This window comes from Trachypithecus francoisi, unplaced genomic scaffold (assembly GCF_009764315.1).
Source record: "Trachypithecus francoisi isolate TF-2019V2 unplaced genomic scaffold, Tfra_2.0 Lachesis_group1, whole genome shotgun sequence".
In the NCBI taxonomy this organism is placed as follows: Eukaryota; Metazoa; Chordata; class Mammalia; order Primates; family Cercopithecidae; genus Trachypithecus; species Trachypithecus francoisi.
Window position 1 is genome coordinate 77927754 of NW_022681454.1, and position 13260 is coordinate 77941013.

The following is a 13260-nucleotide window of genomic DNA, read 5'->3' on the forward strand; positions in this document are numbered from 1 at the left end:
TCTAGCTAGGACAATGAGGCCTTATTGAGTGATCCTGGATCTCTTTTGTAGGAGTCACCCTTTCGCTGTTTCTTTCTTTTCTTTTCTTTTTTTTTTTTTGAGACGGAGTCTAGCTCTGTCACCCAGGCTGGAGTGCAGTGGCCTGATCTCTGCTCACTGCAAGCTCTGCCTCCCAGGTTCACACCATTCTCCTGCCTTAGCCTCCCGAATAGCTGGGACTACAGGCACCTGCCATCACACCCGGCTAATTTTTTTTTTTTTTTTTTTTGTATTTTTACTAGAGACGGGGTTCACTGTGTTAGCCAGGATGGTCTCGATCTCCTGACCCCGTGATCCATCCGCCTCAGCCTCCCAAGGTACTGGGATTACAAGCATGAACCTGGCACCACTTCACTGTTTCTTTATTGTTCTTAGGTTAACTCCCTGGAAATACAGCTGGCTTTTCCATGATCTCTTTCTTTTCAGAGAAGCTATTTGTAAGTGCATTGCAGGGACTCAGTTTCGTAGGTAGGAGTTTCTCTTACAGTTGTCTGACCTGGGGGAGGATTGAAAACAAGATAGGAGTGTGTGTGTGTGTGTGTGTGTGTGTGAGAGAGAGAGAGAGAGTATGTGTGTTGTGGAAACAGGAAGAGTTGAGGAGGCTGGAGGGGAAAATTATCCCATATATTTTTTAGATTTTTTTTTTTTTTTTGAGATGGAGTTTCACTCTTTTTTTTTTTTTTTTTTTTTTTTTGAGACGGAGTCTCGCTCTGCCTCCCAGGCTGGAGTGCTGTGGCCAGATCTCAGCTCACTGCAAGCTCCGCCTCCCGGGTTCACGCCATTCTCCTGCCTCAGCCTCCCGAGTAGCTGGGACTACAGGCGCCCGCCACCTCGCCCGGCTAATTTTTTTGTATTTTTTAGTAGAGACGGGGTTTCACCGTGTTAGCCAGGATGGTCTCGATCTCTTGACCTCGTGATCCGCCCGTCTCGGCCTCCCAAGGAGTTTCACTCTTGTTGCCCGGGCTGGAGTGCAATGGCACGATCTTGGCTCACTGCAATCTCCGCCTCCTGGGTTCAAGCTATTCTCCTGCCTCAGCCTCCCGAGTAGCTGGGATTACAGGCATGTGCCACCAAACTAGGCTAATTTTGTATTTTTAGTAGAGACGGGGTTTCTCCATGTTGGTCAGGCTGGTCTCAAACTCCTGACTTCAGGTGATCGGCCCGCCTTGGCCTCCCAAAGTGCTGGGATTACAGGCGTAAACCACCCTGCCTGGATATTTTTTAGATTATAATCAGCATGCACAGTTTATATTCAGAGAAGCCCCCTGTAGATGGCAGTGGCTGAACAGAAAGCCATAAGCTACACCCTCCGGGGAGTATTTGTAAACGTAAATCCTGACTGGAGTGAGTGAGTTCAAAAGTGGAATACTAGGCTAACATCTGTTAGAAAGATCATTGCTAATAAACATCAGTGAGCATTTTTTTCTTCATTTAATTAACTGCACTATATGTTCAACAAACTACTGGTCTTGCCTGCAGTAAATGGCAAAGCCATTTTTCCAGTTGCTCAGGGGAAAAACCTTGAACTAAGCCTTGATTCCTGTCTTTCTCTCATAGCCTAAATACAGTCAGTCAGCAAATCCTGTTGGCTCTACCTTCAAAATATGAATCTAAATTCAATCACCCTTAGAGTCAGTGCTTTAGGTCACTAGCCATTTCAATAAATCAGAAAAAGAAAGAAAACATATAAGGACTACTAAGTAAGAAATAACGCTGTCATTATTTGACGATTATATGAAACTCCAATAATAGAAACTCCAATGGCATGCACAGATAAGGTATCAGAACTAGCAGGAGAGTTTGGGGAGGTTGCTGGAGATAAAAATCTGTTCATAAATATGATTTCTATTTCCCAGTAACAAACAAGAAATTGTACATTTTTATTTCTCAGCAACAAACAATATATTGTATGTTTCAAAGATACAATTCATAATGGCATAAAATATATGTCTAGGAATAAATCTAATAAGGATATAAAAGATGTTAGAAATCCCAAAATTGTTAGAAATAGATCATTGGTGCGGCAAAGAAAAGTCAGCACAGAGACAAAAGATCCCTCAGCAAGGCTGTCTTTACCTTCTGCAGAAAGGGCGCTCAGTCACAGATGGAACCATGGCGAGAGCACCCTTGAACAAAGGAAAATGAGACATAAGTATTTATCCCTTATGCATTTGCGTTATCCTTACTGCTGTGTCCTGCATCCGTTGGCTGGAGTGGGAACTCACAATCTTTTTTTTTTTTTGGGGACAGAGTTTGGCTCTTGTTGTCCAGGCTGGAGTGCAATGGCACGATCTCGGCTCACCGCAACCTCCGCCTCCCAGGTTCAAGCAATTCTCCTGCCTCAGCCTCCCTAGTAACTGGGATTACCGGCATGTGCCACGATGCCTGGCTAATTGTGTGTTTTTAGTAGAGATGGGGTTTCTCCATGTTGGTCAGGCTGGAACCTCATAATCTTAAATTGATACCTGATTTGCTAATAACCTGAAACTTTTCTGAATAGGTAAATGCAGGGAAGAACAAAGAAGTTGCTTACGAAAGGTGTAAGGAAGCAATAACGTTTCCAAATAAGGAAGGGGCATAGGCTGTGAGGTGGAACCTGCCTGTGAGCACGTCCAACAGTTACATAGGATAGGACTTAACGAAGAGTTATTAGCACAAAGCAAGGAGGCTTGAAGAAAGTTAGTCTTTAAAAGAAACTATTATTTCTAACACTTATGATTTATTCTTTAAAAAGAAGGAAATCTTTGAAGAGGAAACTTTTTACTTTCTACAATCCCTCCTCTTTTAGTTTTCCTCTTCAAACTTGATTAATATGTCTTGGCTTAGTTGTTTTGATTAACTCTTGGATGTGTGATACAACATAATACCTAAGATGAAGGAGTAGAGTACACTTATTATAGTTGTTAAAGAGATAAGAATTGAGGCTACAGTTGTTTTCTTTTTCTGTTGATGAAATGTCAACGTAAAAGGGATAGCCAATTGAACTAAAGTGTAAGTACTGCTCTAGTTATTTGGCAGAGTGTCCAGTAAAGGTCCTCCATAATACCACCATACATCCACTCAGCGATGAGTAAGGGCGGACTGATGGATCAGCTCTTGGAAGTGCCTGACTTCACTGCATCCTGTTAAGTCTCCAAGGAATGCCAAAATTTTCCTCTTGTCATTAGAGACACAAGGTAAAGTTGGTTTTGAAAGATGGAGACTGGATGGCCCTCAGGGGCTGACCCACAGGGTGTTGAGCTTCAGGAAATAACAGGGAAAGAGCTTGGTACAATTTGTTATTCCAGGCAGTGGAATCTTGAAAAAGAGCTATCATGCACTCCATGTCCGCTTGATTTGAGGACCACCCCAGTGGAAAGGGAACAACCTGGGCCTTTGACCTACCGTGTGCACAAGCCTAACAGTTGCTTTTCATTGAAGTGTGAAAGGAATATTTAATCCATTTTAACCAGGCATTTATATCTTTATACCCTGTTTCAATGGCTATGGTTTACCTTAGGTCTCCTATTTCTACTACTGAGACCTTACTTTTGTCATTTGGCATGAAGCGAGGCATAGGTTTGGGAAAGTGGCAGTTGTAGGAGGTGGAGGAGGGAGAACAAAGCGCATCTTAAAGAAGCCTATAGGATCCTTTCCAGTGACCTCTGCTCCTAGACCACAGAAATGCTCTACAGTGGGGTTAGAGTTGCTAGTGGTAGGAATAGTAATGGATGTAGGAACTGGGTTAGGAAAGGAATAGATAGACTAAGCTTTTCTTAGCTTTTATTTGGTAGGGCTTGATCCAGGAACAATGGCCCATGATTCTTATGATAATGGCGTTTGCTTGACTTGGGTGTGATGTGTCCATCCCCTTTCTGCTGTAGGAACAGCAGTCTTGGTGGTTAGCAGCACAAGGTAGGGTCCTTCCCAGGCTTGCTTGATTTTCCCTTCTTTCTACGTTTTGATGAGGACGTGATCCCCAGGGTGGTGCTGGAAACTCCAAGGGCGGTACCTGTGCTAAAAGACCTTTTGTTTTAAGGGAAGAGAAGGTTGAAGGTAAACCAAGTATATAATTTCCAAGAAATTGGTCTTTTGTTTTAAATATGGGGACCTCAGCAGTGGACTTTATAGTCCTTAGTGCCTTCTTGCTGAGAAATTTCTTTAGCACCTATTTTTATTAGTTTTTAGACCAAAGAAAGCCAAACACCATTTTATATTTGACAATGCTTCCTGCATGGTTTTAAACCAAAAACTGAATTTTACCTTTACCTTAGTGTGTTATTAATGTTACACTTAATTTTAACAAAGCCTTGTAGACATATTTATCCAATTTTAATGTCTGACCATAAGGTAAGATTTTTATAGACTCTTTTTAACCTTTTATAATTGTTGTTAAAGAGCAGGTTAGTGCTTTAAGAAAAACCTATTGTGCTTTTATTTTAACGTCCAGTTCACAGAAAAACTGGATGATACCCCTTTAACTTTAGCCAATGTTTACACACAGTTTCCTTTATAATTAGTTTCAAAGCTTGCTTAAACCTTTAAAACAAATCTCTAAGATGATAACCATTCTTTTCCAAAGCGAACTTCCTTCATGTCTGTGGACTAGACTGCCTAAGGCCACACGATTAGAAGTTAGGATAATGCATGTGACACTTTTAACTTTTAGGAAATTTTACTTTTGTTGAAAACCTTGTAAGTTTGGGATTTCAATTATCCTTTGCTATTAATAAGACCTTGTTTAGTCCAAATTTAACTTAGAATTGGTATAGATGACTCCTTCCTGATTCTGTAAGTATTTTAAGGCTTGGCTAAGTGCAAACAACTCACCAACTATTAGGCAATTTTCCTAACTCTACTTCTAGAAGAGTTTCCCTATTACTTACTGAATACCCATTGTCTTTTTCCCTCAATCACCCAGGAGGAACCATCTATTGTCCTGTCCTGAAGCTCCTTCTAGGTCTGGTCGGACCTTTGTATGGTAATTAATTAAGATTTAGATGCACCCCCATCTTCCCCTCTTAGAAAAGCTGCTGGGTTAAGGGAATTATTCATGGTTAATGTTAAATCATCTTTTTCTAAGAGAACAGCCCCGTAGGTTCTTGAGTCAGTCAAGCTACCTTTTTGCTTTTTTTTTTTTTTTGACAGGATAGTTCTGACCTGGTGAGGTGTGCTCACAAAGAGGTTGGTTTCCCCTAAAAGTTATTTTTCTACTTTCCTACAACAAAGCAGTTGCCACTACAGATTGAATGCATTTGGGCCATCCACAGGTTACTGGGTTAAGGATTTTTGATTAGGGTATTACCAAGGCTACGCTCTTGATTACACTGACAAGGTGGAATGGCTGCTTAAGGAGGGTAAAGCTGGAATAGCAGCTTTTTTTTCTTGTGTTTGGGCCTTTCATTACCCTTCTAATATTTTAACATATGCCCTAAAGGACTACCAGAAGGAATCTGATCACCTTCACCTCTCCCTGAGTCAGCTTTACTCCCTGTGTTCATTTTACTAGAAACGTTTCCCATGTTGGGTACCCGGTAAGATTCAGTCTCCTGAAATTAGCAGAAAGCTCAACCCCCCAAACCAGGGATGTCTTGCCTTGCCTGCCCTGGAAAGTTCAACCCCTTAAACCAGGGGATGTCTTGCCTTGCCTGCCCCGGAAGGCTCAACCCCTCAAACCAGGGATGTATGTCTTTGCCTTGCCTGCCCTGGGAGGTTGACCTTTTTCCTCCCTTTCCCCCTCAGAAGGTCCCTTGCACACTTCCCACTCATGTTGTCCTCTCTGGCCGCTTCCCCAAGGGAGAATTAGGCCCCTCTTAGTGTTGGCATGCCGGTATAAATCCCACGGCAGGATCCACCCTAAGCCATATGAGGTAGCTAGGGGACCGCGGAGAGGACCCACTCACTCCAGCCAGCAGCAGGACGTGTCACTATCCACACAAACAACACGGCAAGCAGGGTCTTCTGTGATCATTCACACACATACACATTCAGCCCTCTGGAATTTCACCACCAAGGAAGTACTTTATTGACTCCCGTGGCGTCTCTTTCGTTGGTCTGTGTGCAGAGTCGTCACCGTGGCATATGAGGATCCTTTACCCCAGGTTGCTGGCCAGTTTCTTTCCGTGTTGCTGACAGTATGGGTTTATTCATCACACTGGGTGGGTCTCAGCCCCTTACCCCTGAGGCCACCACAAGAGGCAGCGTGGGGCCTCACGAGAGAGGACTAGAGATGCCCTGGAGGAGAATGTATCCCCATACAGTTGCCACCAAAATTGTTAGAAATACCAAAATTATTAGAAATAGAGAATTGGTGCCACGAAGAAAAGTCAGCACAGAGACAAAAGATCCCTCAGCAAGGCCGTCTTTACTTTCTGCAGAAAGGGCGCTCAGTCGCAGGTGGAACCATGGCAAGAGCACCCTTGAACAAAGGAAAAGCAGACATATTTATCCCTTACGCATTTGAGTCATGCTTACTTCTGTGTCCTGCATCCATTGACTGGAGTGGGACCTCACAATGTTAAACTGATACCCGATTTATTAATAACCCGAAACTTTCCTAAATAGTTAAGTGCAGGGAAGAACAAAGAAGTTGCTTACGAAAGGTTTAAGGAAGCAATAACATTTCCAGATAAGGAAGGGGCATAGGCTGTGAGCTGGAATGTGTCTGTGAGCACGTCCAACAGTTACATAGGATAGGGCTTAACAAAGAATTATTAGCACAAAGCAAGGAGGTTTGGAGAAAGTCTTTAAAAGAAACTATTATTTCTAACACTTATGATTTATTCTTTAACAAGAAGGAAAACTTTGAAGAGGAAACTTTTTACTTTCTACGTAAGACTTCTTCAAATAAAATAATAAAATGTTACTGATATTAAAGAAAATGTGTTTAACAGAAGAGGTATATTAAGCCTACAAGTTGGAAGACTTCATATGGTTAAGATGACAATTCTCCCTAAACTGATTTTTGTAATAAATATAATCCCAATCAAACCCCAATCTTTTGTGGAACTTAAGCCGATTCTAAAATTTATATGAAAATGAGAAGGGCTCAAGGTGGCCAAAGCACTCCTGAAGGTGAAGAAAAATGTTAGAAGCCTTACTCTATGAGACATCAAGTCTAATACAGAGTGCTACTATGCGTAATTATGTGAGTGTGGTAAAGGAAACAGGAACAGACAAATAGACAATGGAACATAATGGAGAGTCCAGAAAAAGACACCCACATGGGTCAACACTGGGTGTATGTTTGAGGTTGCATGATGTGTCAGTGGGGAAAGATGAACTTTACAATAAATGAGGCTAGGACAAATCAGCAAACTCTGAGAGATAGAGATGGAGATAGAGATGATAGAGATAGAAAGAAATGAGACAACTTCCTTACTCCATTTATCAAAATAATTCTAGGTGGGCTAAAGACCTATGTGACAGGTAAAATGAAATGTTTTAGAAGGTAGTATAGGAGACAATAGACAATTTTCTGTTTTTTTTTTTTTTTTTTTTTTCTGGGACGGAGTTTTGCTCTTGTCATCCAGGCTGGAGTGCAGCGGTGCAGTCTCGGCTCATTGCAAACTCCACCTCCCAGGTTCAAGAGATTCTCCTGCCTCAGCCTTCCAAGTAGCTGGGATTACAGGCGCTGGCCACCACAACTCGCTAAGTTTTGTATCTTTGGTAGAGACGGGGTTTCACCATGTTGGCCAGGCTGGTCTCGAACTCCTCGCCTCAGGTGATCCGCCTGCCTCAGCCTCCCAAAGTGCTGAGATTACAGGCGTGAGCCACCACACCTGGCCTTGGAGACTATTTTCATGACTTCATGGTAAGGAAGGTGTTCTTATTCAAGATATGAAAAGCAACTAGAAGAAAATATCCAAACATTCTGCAACATCAAAATTAAAATCCTCTCTTCATCAAAAGATACCATAGAAGGCCAGGCACCGTGGCTCTTGCCTGTAATCCCAACACTCTGGGGAGGCTAGTAGGTGACTCGAGCCCAGGAGTTTGAGGCAGCAGTTAGCTATGGTTTTTTTTTTTTTTTTAAACAGAGTCTCACTCTGTCGCCAGGCTGGAGTGCAGTGGTGTGATCTCAACTCACTACAACCACCACCTTCCGGACTTAAGTGGTTCTGCTGCTTCAGCCTCCCAAGTAGCTGGGATTACAGGCACCCGCCACCACACCTGGCTAATTTTTGTATTTTTAGTAGAGACGAGGTTTCACCATATTGGCCAGACTGGTCCCGAACTCCTGACCTTGTGATTCACCTGCCTTGGCCTCCCAAAGTGCTGGGATTACAGGTGTGAGCCTCCTCCCTTTTCTTTGCCAACCATGTGTACAATAAGGAACAAATAACATGGCTCCGGCCAGGTAGAGACCCCACCTACAAAATGAAAGATTAGGGTGGTGTAGCCAGCTTCTTCCCATGCTATGCAAATAGAACTTCTGGTCCAACCAATCTTTGGGCCGTATGTAAATCACACACCGCCTCCTTAAGCATGTCTATAAAACCTGGTGCATTTCTTTACAAAACCAGAAGATCCACTTGGGCGCCTCTCTTACTCTACTGTTGCAGGAAGTCAGGGACCCCGAACGGAGGGACCAGCCGAAGCTGCGGCAGAAGAACGTAAACTATGAAGATTTCATGGACATTTATTAGTTCCCCAAATTAATACTTTTATAATTTCTTATGCCTGTCTTTACTAAAATCTCTGAACATAAATTGTGAAGATTTCATGGACACTTATCACTTCCCCAATCAATACCCTTGTGATTTCCTATGCCTGTCTTTACTTTAATCTGTTAATCCTGTCATCTTCGTAAGCTGAGGAGGATGTATATTGCCTCGGGACCCTGTGATGATTGCGTTAACTGCACAAATTGTTTGTAGAGTATGTGTGTTTGAACAGTATGAAATCTGGGCACCTTGAAAAAAGAACAGGATAACAGCAATGTTCAGGGAACAAGGGAGATAACTTTAAACTCTGACTGCCGGTGAGCCAGACAGAACAGAGTCATATTTCTCTTCTTTCAAAAGCAAATAAGAGAACTATTACTGAATTCTTTTTCTCAGCAAGGAACATTCCTGAGAAAGATAATGTGCTCCTGAGGGTAGGTCTATGAATGGAGGCGACTTGTCTTTTATGGTCAAAGCCAAAGGGATGAAATAAGTCCCGGTCTCCTGTAGCACTCCCAGGCTTATTAGGACGAGGAAATTCCCGCCTAATAAATTTTGGTCAGACAGGTTGTCTGCTCTCAAACCCTGTCTCCTGATAAGATGTTATCAATGACAATGCAAGCCCGAAACTTCATTAGCAATTTTAATTTCGCCCCATCCTGTGGTCCTGTGCTCTTGTCCTGCCTCCAATTGCTTTGTGATATTTTGTTACCTTGTGAAGCATGTGATCTCTGTGACCCACACTCTATTTGTACACTCCCTCCCCTTTTGAAAATCACTAATAAAAACTTGCTGGTTTTATGGCTCAGGGAGCATCACAGAACCTGCTGGCATGTGATGTCTTCCCTGGACACCCAGCTTTAAAATTTCTCTCTTGTACTCTTTCCCTTTATTTCTCAAACCACCCGACACTTAGGGAAATAGAAAAGAACCCATGTTAACTATTGGGGGCGGGTTCCCCCGATACTCTAGGCTGCAGGAGAGACAGCTGTTCTCTTTTCTTCCTTCGCCTATTAAACCTCTGGTCTTAAACTCACTTCTTATGAGTCAGCATCCTTGATTCCCTTGGTGTAAGACAAGGAACCTCAGGTATTTACCCCTGACAACAACGCTGCTTCACTATTTTCCCACATTTTTCAGTTATCACAGTGGTCGTAGAATTCATTCCTATTTGTTTTCCACCGTCATGGGCAGGGGTTCATTATTCTGTCAGGAGAGAATAGATGACTGCCAGGAGAAACTACGAAAAAGATCACATGAAGAAGAGTATGTACCAAAAGCCTGGACTTCTTTTCCCACTTTAGTTAAACACTGAATATTACCAGTTTTGCTTCTCAAATGTAATGGAATAAAATGTGGTACAATGTGGTTAACTGACGTTTTCCCTGCAGCTGTTAATATTTCCTATTTGAGTTGGAAGATCATGGGACAGGATAACCCAGTGGGTGGGGGTGGAGAGAAGTGTCATAAAAGACCTAGAGAATAAAGATGTCACTTCTTTTTTGGCTTAAGCTCAAATGTTTAGATTTAGGCAAAGATGGGCGTGGTGGCTCACACCTGTAATTCCAGAACTTTGGGAGGCCAAGGTGGGTGGATCACCTGAGGTCAGGCGTTTGAGACAGCCTGGCCAACATGGTGAAACCCTGTCTCTACTAAAAATAAAAAAATTAGCCTGGCTTGGTGGCATGTGCCTGTAATCCCAGCTACTGTATTCCAGGGTGAGGCAGGAGAATAGCTTGAATCTGGGAGGTGGAGGTTGCAGTGAGCCGAGATCATGCCACTACTCCCCGCCACAGCCTGGGAAACAAGAGCGAAACTCCATCTTAAAAAAAAAAAAAAAAAGGTTTAGGCAAAGATAAGGAAGAATGCTTGCTGAACATTTCCCTTTCCCTAGCATCAGACATTAGGTAAGGCTGATGACCCGAATTGGGAAGGGAGAAAAAATTAGGGATCTGTTTGTGGGAGTTGTTGACTTAAGGACTTGGGGTTTTAGCATTCTCATGAAGACTGAGAGAAGGCCCTGAGTCCTTGTGGTGGAGGGGATTGGAACTGATCTTCTCTTTCTGTACAAGGCTGGGACCCTCAAAAAATCACAGGATAAACTGTAGATAAATGTGTTAAAGTGATAGACTAATAGACTCTCTGATATTCTTTATTGCAATCTCTTGTAGTTTTTTATGGTTAATATTTTTGAGTCATATTTAAAACTCTTCACTTATCCCAAGATCATGAAGATAGTCTCAGTGTTTTCTTCTAGAAGTTTTACTATTTTGTCTTTCACATTTAGGTCTATGTTTGATTAAAATACAAGTGTTAATGCTAAGTAGTTTTTTTATTGAGGCATGACATAATAAAGTATGTCAAGTGCACTAATTGAGTATTTCATCCACCCATACACTTATGTAACCAACACTCAGATTAAGCTAGCAAACATTTATAAAACCTAAAAGTTACTCGTGATCCTTCCCAGGTTATACCTGTCCCCAGCAGTAACTGCCATCCTGATTTCTATCCTCATAGAGTTGTTTCCTGAACTTCATGTAAATGGAATCATTCAGTATATATTCTTTATGCTTGGCTTCTTTCATGCGACATAATGTCTGGGAAATTCACTCATGTTATATGTAACAGTAGTTCATTCTTTTTATTGCAGTGAAGAATATACTGCAACTGATACCTTCTCCTGCTTTTGGGCATTAGTATCATTTCCAGTTTAAATCTATTATGAATAAACCAGCCAAGAACATTCTTGTATAATCATTTTGGACATAAGTACTCATTTATTCTGGGTATGCATTTTTTTCTTTTTTTCTTTTTTTTTTGAGACAGAGTCTTGCTCTGTCTCCCAGGCTGGAGTGCAGTGGCCAGATCTCAGCTCACTGCAAGCTCCGCCTCCCGAGTTCACACCATTCTCCTGCCTCAGCCTCCCAAGTAGCTGGGACTACAGGCGCCCGCCACCTTGCCCGTCTAGTTTTTGTATTTTTTAGTAGAGACGGGGTTTCACCGGGTTAGCCAGGTTGGTCTCGATCTCCTGACCTCGTGATCTGCCCGTCTTGGCCTCCCAAAGTGCTGGGATTACAGGCTTGAGCCACCGCGCCCAGCCATTTGGTATGCATTTTTAAGACAAGTTTCTGGTTATAGAGTAAGCATATGTTTAGCTTTAGTAGAAACTGCAAAGCAGTTTTCCAAGGCCATTGTACCATTTTCTATGTCTATCAATAGTTTCACTTGCTCCATATCCTGGCCAACTGGATAAATTATTAATCTTTAAAAATTGTAGCCATTCTAGTGAGTTTGTAAAGGTATCTCATTTTAGTTTCATTTGCATTTCCTTGGTGAATAATAAAGTTAGCACCTTTTCATATACTTATTGGTTATTTGGCTATCTTCTTATAGAGGGTCTGATTTTGCCCATTTTGAAATTGTTTTGTCTCTTATTGGTCTGTAGGAGTTCTTTATATATTATGGATAAAAATCATTTGTTGCCTTTTTGCTTTCCTAGTGGCATCTTTTGATATCTAGGCATTTTAAATTTGATGATGTCCAATTTAACAATCTTTTTTTATGGTTAGTGCTTTTGATTCATATTTAAGAAATCTTTTCTTATCCTAAGATGGTGAAGATAGTCTTCTACGTTTTCTTCTAAAAGTTTTTTGTTTGTTTCTTTTTTTTTAGACATAGTTTTGCTCTGTCACCCAGGCTGGAGTGCAGTGGTGCTATCATAGCTCAATGCAGCCTTGAGCTCCTGGGCTTAAGTAATCTTTCTGCCTTACCTCCTGAGTAGATGTGACTAAAGATCTAAGCCACCATGCCCAGATAAATTTAAAATTTTTTGTAGAGATGGAGTCTCACTATGTTGCTCAGGCTGGTGTTGAACTCTTGGGAGCAGATGATCCTCCCTCCTTGGCCTCCCAAAGTGCTGGGATTATAGGCTTGAACCACCATTCCTGGCCTTCTAGAAGTTTTGTTCTTTTTATCTTTTACATTGAAATCTATGATCTATGAATTATCTCAATTAAATTTTGTATATGGTATTAGATGACGGCCAAAAATATGTATGTTTTTTCTCTGTTGATACTCAATTGCTTCAGTACCTTCTATTGAAATGACTGTCTCCCTACAGAATTGCATGGATCTTCATCATAAATCAAGTAACCAATATGTGTTGGTCTATTTATGGATTCATTTTTAGTCCATATATCTATGTATCCTAACACTAATGTCATACTCTCTTAATTAGTATGGCTTGATATCAAGTCTTGAAATATGATAATGTAAATCCTTCAGCATGGTTTTTTCCGACATTATCTTGGGCTATTTTAGACCCTTTGTTTTCCATATATACTTGAGATTCAGCTTGTCAGTTCCCACAAAATTCTTGCTGGGATTTTCATTTCAATTACATTGAATAATTTGATCAATATGGGAGCAATTATCATCTCGACAATATTAAATCTTCTAAAACGTGAACATGATCTGTCTTTTTATTCTTTATTTTCCTAGCAATATTTTTAAAATTTCAGTGTAGAACCCTTACACATCTAGGTATTTGATGTGTATGACAATGATATTTAAT